Genomic DNA, 8,530 nt, shown 5'->3' on the forward strand with positions numbered 1-8,530 from the left:
CGCTGGGAAAGCCTCAGAAAGCGGAGGCAAGTCTCCCGGGCTTGCATCACTCCATATCTACGAGCAATACAAAAAAAAGAGTGTGTGTACACATGTACACTCGACTGAAGTTATACTTCTCATTCAGTATACATATATAAATGAATTTCATTTGATATTTTTAATTTCTATTATTAAATTAATTAATCCACACTTCGTTTTTTACATTTTTATCAAGTGAAAAATAAATTAATTCTTTCATCCTCCTTGCGTCCATGTAGTTTTCAATTTATTCTGTGAAATTTACTCATGTTGTGCGGTTCAGAACGTACGGTATATGTTTAACGAAAGTAAATGAATTGCGCATAAAATGTGCGATATGGTAATTTTATGAGAATTGTGTGTGCTTCAGCACTAGTAGTAGCAATATGGAACTTGCAGGGTTGCTACAAAGCTCAAAAGTGAGCTGAGCTCAGCTCGCAGCTCAGCTCAAAGGAGAATGGGCAAGTTTGTATGAAACGTGGACGTTACGCGGCCAGGAATGAATTTGTTATTTTTTGATGTAATTAAGGTTTACATATATTGTGCAGAAGTTTTATCCCTGTGACGTATTTCAATAACGGATAAAATGCATTTTTGCATTTAACACTTTATATATGTCTCAATGTTATAACTCAATTGTGTATTTTAAGTGCAAAATATTATTTTCTGTCATTTTCCCTGAGTCTGAAGACCTTTATCTTGAATATCCAACCACTAGGACCCAAACTATAAGCATTTTAAAACAACAAATTCAAGCCTATTTTTAGAGTTTTGTTGTTCAATTTTTTGTTACTTTGAATTGTTTGAAAACTTTCGAACCTGAAATGGTTATCTTAAAAATCTTATATTATGAGTTCTATTGGTCGGATTTTCAAGATTAATGTCTTCATGCTCAGGGAAAATGACAGAGCATCATATTTTATATTCCATATAAAAATATAAATCAGTTTTTCCTTCATACATTGAACAATGCAATAACAATATTAATACTGCATTATCTTGCATTCTTAACGCAATACAGCGAAACGTCCATAGTAAAAGTTTTTCCTGGGCTATAATTCTTTCATTTGATACCAATTTTATTGATGGCCGCTCAACGTCCAAAATGCCCATTCTCCTTTTGAGCTAGCTCACTTTTGAGATAGGTATGTACCATAGCTCAACTCATTTGAGCTGAGCTGAAAGTGAGCTGAGCTGATGGTTGAGCTGAGCTGTTGGGTGAGCTAAGGTAAAGTGAGCTGAGCTGAGCTGTGATGGGTGAGAGGATACATTGATTTTTATTTGGAAAGTATAATGAAATATGAAGATATTTTAAAATTTTATAAAACACCATAGCTTAAGATGTTTGGTTCTAGTTATTAATGGAAATATTTTAACACATAGTTATTTTTATAAATAAGACAGATAATTTTTCGTGATCTTTTCTCTTGGTGTTTTTGATAGTAAATATATTTCTATTTTTTTAGTAAAATATTTATTTTTTTATCATAAAAAAAAAATTCCGGTACAATCCGGTTTTTCGATTTTTTTTCAAAATTCCGAGAAAATCGCGTTTGAAAGTTGGGGTAAAATTTTTTTTTTTCGAAAAATCCCCGTATCTTTGAACGCTCCTGGAAGCTAAACCGCTTCAGAGCAATTTTTAGGAGTGATGCTAAATGATAGCTTGTGTCATAGGCCTACGCTTTGCACATTGTCAGATTTTTAAAAAATCGCCTTCCATGTTAAACCGCCACATCATGCCTATTTTTTCAGAATCGTGCCTATTTTTTTTTTACTTTTAAGTTCTCCCGGTTTGAGAACGCGTGGACCTACAGGAATGGGAGTTGTACCCAAATGTAGGTTAGAGTCCCCGCTATCTTTTGGCATCAAAAATTTTATTTTCATTTTCTTTAAAATTCCGCGATATAGGCGTTGGAACGCTTTGATCTAGAGACAGGGGAGTGGTGCCATATGAAAGCTTATATTCTCAGCTAGCCGATAGTGGTATAATCCGGTTTTTCGATTTTTTTCAAAATTCCGAGAAAATCGCGTTTGAAAGTTAGGGTAAAATTTTTTTTCGAAAAATCCCCGAATCTTTGAACGCTCATGGAAGCTAAACCGCTTGAGAGCAATTTTTTGGAGTGATGCCAAATGATAGCTTGTGTCATGGGCCTACGCTTTGCACATTGTCAGATTTTTAAAAAATCGCCTTCCATGTTAAACCGCCACATCATGCCTATTTTTTCAGAATCGTGCCTATTTTTTTTTTTACTTTTAAGTTCTCCCGGTTTGAGAACGCGTGGACCTACAGGAATGGCAGTTGTACCCAAATGTAGGTTAGAGTCCCCGCTATCTTTTGGCATCAAAAATTTTATTTTCATTTTCTTCAAAATTCCGCGATATAGGCGTTGGAACGCTTTGATCTAGAGACAGGGGAGTGGTGCCATATGAAAGCTTATATTCTCAGCTAGCCGATAGTGGTATAATCCGGTTTTTCGATTTTTTTCAAAATTCCGAGAAAATCGCGTTTGAAAGTTGGGGTAAATTTTTTTTTCGAAAAATCCCCGAATCTTTGAACGCTCCTGGAAGCTAAACCGCTTGAGAGCAATTTTTGGGAGTGATGCCCAATGATAGCTTGTGTCATGGGCCTACGCTTTGCACATTCTCAGATTTTTAAAAAATCATCTTCCATGTTAAACCGCCACATCATACCTATTTTTTCAGAATCGGGCTTAACTTTTTTTTTACCTTTAAGTTCACCCGGTTTGAGAACGAGTGCACTACAGGGATGGGAGTTGTACCCAAATGTAGGTTAGAGTCCTCGCTACCTTTTGGCATCAAAAAATTTTTTTTCATTTTTTTCAAAATTCCGAGATATAGGCGTTGGAAGTTGGGGCGCTCACTTTCAGCTCAGCTCACTTTCTGCTCAGCACAAATGAGCTTAGCTATGGTACCTAGCTCAAATTTGAGCTGAGCTGAAATGTGAGCTTTTTGCAACCCTGGCAACTTGCCACATGGAAATTACCACATGCAACTTGCCACACGCAACTTGCCACACGCAACTTGCCACATACAACTTGCCACATGCAACTTGCCACATACGACTTGCCACATGCAACTTGCCACATGAAACATGTAACTTGCAACGTGTTGTGTGTTTTATGTTTGCCGTACTGCGGCGTACTGCATTTTTAAATACTTGCCACATGCAACTTGCCACATGTAACTTGCCACATGCAACTTGCCACACGCAACTTGCCACATGCAACTTGCCACACGCAACTTGCCACATACAACTTGCCACATGCAACTTGCCACATGCAACTTGCCACATACGACTTGCCACATGCAACTTGCCACATGAAATATGTAACTTGCAACGTGTTGTGTGTTTTATGTTTGCCGTACTGCGGCGTACTGCATTTTTAAATACTAAAGTACTGCCTACTCTAAAGGTGAAACGACAGCCCTGCTACCCAGGGTGATCGCGTCATAATCCCTTTGACATTCTTGTCAAAAAGTAAATTTTCATACCCACCCTCCCATAAGAAGTATAACTTCAAAAAGCATACAATTATTTGATAATTTATCATTTGAAAGCAGTCGGGATAACTTTACCGAATATGTATGTGTTTCCTTAACTCATGCAGTGGTGTTTTATTTAAAATAATTCAAAAAATTACTTATTTCTAAGGCACAACATAAGCTTTTGATTATGGTTAAATAAATAATTTTTTTAAACTCAGTTAGTTTTTTTACAACTACTACTACCTAAATATTTTTAATTTAAAAAAAAAAATAAAGAAACATGTTTATGTTGATTTTGTTTTAAGCAAAATATTTGTTTTAATACAAACTCCATTAAATAATAATTTTTAATCCAACTCCGTACCTTTTTGGTTTACAAAGAAGGTTTTTTGTTCAAAATTCCAATCGATGCAGAAAATTAAATGGTATAATTTGTTACAGTTAAAAAAAAAAAATATTTGTTTGAATTTGTGGAACCGAATATTCCGACAATGTTTCAAACAGAAAAGAACGTTTTTGTTTAAGTTAACTTTTGAGAAAATATCCCCTAATTCCACAAGTTTTTTTTTTTTGTCGTTGAAGATTTTTTGTCTTGTCACTAATACCTACTATAAAATTGTTCTTAGTAATATTAATTAATATAATTAAATTATTTTTTATATATAAACATTAAATTTTAAAAATAGTGGTTAATTTTTTTTTTTTAATTTTAAAGTGTTAGTTTTAAAAATACAACTACTAACTGATTTAGATGAAATAAGTACTTAAATTTAAATAGTTAAGCCATAGAAGCATATTATACATGCATGGAATATTTTGCGAAAGCATAAGCAAAGCAGAACCAAAAATAAGCAATAAACGTGAATAAAAATATATTAAAAGTGTTTTCATTACTCATTAATTAGACAGAACTCTTTTAACTCTAATGGGAAATGCCTCTTTAATATGAAGTTCACACGGTAATATCTCTTCTATAACTACACATACAATTTTCAAAAAAAAAAAACAACACTTGGATGGTATGCGTTTGGCCCAGGTCCCAGATAATATTACCTTATCTACTTTGTGGGAAACATTTTTCAACTTTTGAAGAACTGTTAGACCTACAGATGTTGCGCTGAAACTATAGAAAATTTTAATTTCTTTAACTGGTCTAGTGACTTTTTCACTTTTAACAAAACGTCGGTTTAATCCACGTTATGCTAAATAAAATATGTTCGACAGTTAATTTGTTCTTTGTTTTAGACTATAAGTCAAGCGAATGGGAATAATATATTCAAAATTTGAACTACTGTAAATCGCTTTTATGTGGATCTTAATGTTTAATCCAACGTTATGGTTTGTTTATTTAAGTAAAATAATATGTACTATGTACAGGGTTGTAAGAAATCATTTTTTTGCAATTTGTTTTCCATTACAATTAAAAAAAAATTCAATGCAAAATGTGTGCATTAAATATTATTTTTTTTTAAATGCAAGTCGAATTTTTTACAATTTTAACTATTTGGCCTTACAAAAGCTATTTCAACTATAATATTGACATGAATTTAAGGCCAAATAGTCAAAATTGTAAGAAATTAAAAAAAAAAATATTTAATGCACACATTTTGCATTGAAATTTTTTTTTAGAAAAAAATTTTTTTATTTGTAATAAAAGTTTTTTTTAATGCAAGATATTTTTATTTGCAATAAAAATTTTATTTTCAAAAAAAAATATTTTTCAGTTGCAACAGCATTTGCTTTTAATGGAAAATTTTTTTTGTTTACAATACCTAAATAATTTTTTGTTTAATGCAATTTTTTTTTCATTTGCAATATAGATTTTTTTTTTAAATTTCAAATTCATTGTTTTTAAATTGATATTTTTGCAACTCTGTAACTATTATAATAATTTCGAACATTATCAAAATATTATTTTATTTTTGTATTATTATTATGTTACTAAGCAATTATTAGAAACTATTTAAATTATTTTAAAAAGCTTAAATAAATCTGCATATGAAGCAAGTATGTACAAACATGCGAACAACTCATGCATTTTATTAAGAAAGCGTAACCTTTTTTGGCGCGTTATACACAAAAAATCTAAACCAAATCCAAACTTTCATTTAAGCAGCCAGTTTGAAACTTTTTGCTTTGTATATTTCCTTTTGACAAATAGACATTTTATCAGTTTTTTCATTTCTTCCCAAATTATTTTTTTTTTTTTATAAAGATAGTTTTTAATATGATTTTTAAGTTGTACCTAATAATATTTTCAGTTAAAGTAACTTTCTATTTATAAATTTAGAAAAAAATTGACAAGTACCATTTATTGAACAAAATTATTTTTCCATTTTCAAAAACTAAACAAAATATTACAAGTAAATAACATTTTGTATGAGATTGTTTTGTTTAATTTTTACAAGTTAAAAATATTTAACATATCCGATTTACAATTTGATATTTCAAAATAAATATTGAAATACAATTATCAGTTACTGAGTATATAATGGCGTATTTACTAATTTAATATTGCATTTAAATATTGCTTTTTTTAAAATTTCATTTAATATTAAAAAGAAAATATTTAACAAATATTTTACTTGTAAAAAAGTTATAAGTTAGATAAATAAATTGTTTTACAAAGTCCGTTTCAAGTTTTGACCAGAATTTTAACCGAATCAAATTTTTTAAACGTTTTTTTTTTTTAACTGTCAAAGGTCTTAACATGTGTTTCCATTAATAAGATACATTTTTGGCTGAATGTTCTTTAAGCATATTATAATTTTTTTCAGTGTGTTCTTTTTTTTTATGTATTAAACCCCTGTCCTCACAAAATTAAAAATTCGTCATTCTTTTAAGAGACTAATGATGAATAATTATATTCACATTTCTGTCATTTGTTTTCTAATAAAATTTGAAGAAATGACAACTTTCAATAATAATGTTATTTCTAATAATATTTATGAACAATTTCCATAATAAGAAAATAAAGATCAGAGCATATGTTTTAATAGTTTAAATTTTTTACATTAAATAAAAGAGATAATTCCAAGAATTTTTATTCCATTATTATATTTTCGTTCACAAGGTCGGACCTTTTTTATAACCTTGCACTTCAGTACACACTTATCTTACCCTCCACTATTGAAGATATTATCTCTTTAAACAAAACCCATTCAAAAAACAATCACCTTCATAACTCTTAAAAAAAGTTGTTGTCAACACAACTCACCATTGCCATTAACATTATTTTCAAAACATTTCCCTCTCCCTACCTTCCCACATTGATATTTGTCCGGTATATGTACGTATCCATACAAAACATCCTAAACAATAGGTTTATAGGTACGTCCTTAAAATTCCACTTATACACGTGATACGCCTCAATAAACAAAGCCCCCCTCTCCACCACCACCATTCATAGAATCCCGAATCGCCCTAGCTGGCTGGTATCCGTATTTGATACCTTCAAACAACGTTTAACTCAACTCACTCTGCGCTTTGCTCTGCTCTGCTGCCTACTAATCCCAACTTAATTCCCAGCAGGCAACCCAATTCCGGCGTACATACATAAATCCGGTGGGAAATTGCGTAATCCTCCAAACACAGCAAATACTCATATATATACATATATCCCCGCCCCCCTTCCATCCCTCTGACCCTCATCGCCAGCCATATCATACCCCCCCTCTTCAATACCCTTGGCCCGTATAATCAGCATAAATTCATATGAATAGCACCAGAAAGGACTCTACCTATACGACCGACCAAGGAGATTGGCAAGAGTATATCCCCGCAACACATTCAGGCATAGCAAAATTTAACTCTGCTATATTTTTGTTATAAGAAAAACCATGAAAACGAGGTAAAATCTCTGCCACAAACGGCCAATTCAAATCAAATATTCACCTGAACTGTGTGAAGAGTCAGCAGAAGAAGACGAAGAATCTCTCTATACGAATCAGGATCAAAATTCAGGAGCAGGAGCAAAGAGCTGGCTGAAGCTAAACTCAAGTACTCTGATGTGATGCTGTTGATGTTGTTGCTGTTGTTGTTGTTGTTGTTGCTGGCTGTCAACTTTAGACGTCTTCAGAGTTGAGTGTAGTACCACTTTAGTAATTTATTCCCTCTGCCTCTTATGCATAGCATATAATATGCAAAATACAAAAGTACATATGTGTGTTTTTGCGGGCTAAGAGTGGGAGTGGGTGGTAGTGTGTGTGTGTGTGTTTTTCTATCTTATCCTACATGCAGTCCTAGAATTTTTACTTATTTTATTTTTTTTTTCAATTTTTTTTTTTTTTTTTTTTTTGTTTTCGTTGCACTGTGCACAGTCACAAAATATATAAAAATGTGAAGTGATGAACGAGGACGATGATGACGATGTATAAGGATGACGAGAACGACAACCGAAGAACCAAGAGAACCCCGACAACGAGGACGCGAAGCTAATGGAATTCACACGCTTATCCTTTTTTTTTTTTTGAATTTTTATTTCATTTTTAGCCTTTTATCTAGATGTGATTTTTCTAAAAGGATTTCACACACATGAATCCCCTTGGGGATTTAATATTGAAATGCAAAAGACACTATGCACACTTAACACTTTTGCACCGTGTTACATGGCAGAAGCTTTCAAAACGTTATCCTCTCTAGACGAAATTGAAAAAAATATTTTTTTTTTTTACAAAAAAAAAAAAAAAAATTAAAAAAAAAAATTATAATTTAGAAACTTCACGTTTATCCTTTTTTTTCTGCCCCAATAGGCTGCACACAAGGATTCACATAATCTCACAATGGCTCACTCAAATTGAATAAGAAGTATTAAAGAGGATTTCTAAAATCTATGGGAGACTTCAAAAGCCTTGTTATCGGTCGATGGGTTTGTGTATTGGGATTTTGTTTTTTTTTTTTTTGTTTTTTAATTCGATGGGGATGGTTTTTTTTTTTATTTTGTTTTTTTTTTTTTTATTTAGAATCAAAACCGGCGGATGGTTCTATAGTATATTAGAATTCT

General features: G+C 31.7%; 1 protein-coding gene across 1 annotated transcript in view; it reads right to left on the reverse strand.

Annotated features, from left to right (window-relative positions):
* LOC129906709 (uncharacterized) overlaps positions 1–8,179 on the reverse strand; it is a 125,337-nt gene extending 117,158 nt beyond the window's left edge. The window contains exon 1 of the mRNA XM_055982595.1: positions 7,423–8,179. The gene's annotated coding sequence lies outside the window, so the exon portion shown is untranslated. The remainder of the gene's footprint in view (positions 1–7,422) is intronic.
* Between the last annotated feature and the right edge of the window lie 351 nt (positions 8,180–8,530).

The sequence above is a fragment of the Episyrphus balteatus genome, chromosome 1 (genome assembly GCF_945859705.1).
Source record: "Episyrphus balteatus chromosome 1, idEpiBalt1.1, whole genome shotgun sequence".
Taxonomy (NCBI): Eukaryota; Metazoa; Arthropoda; class Insecta; order Diptera; family Syrphidae; genus Episyrphus; species Episyrphus balteatus.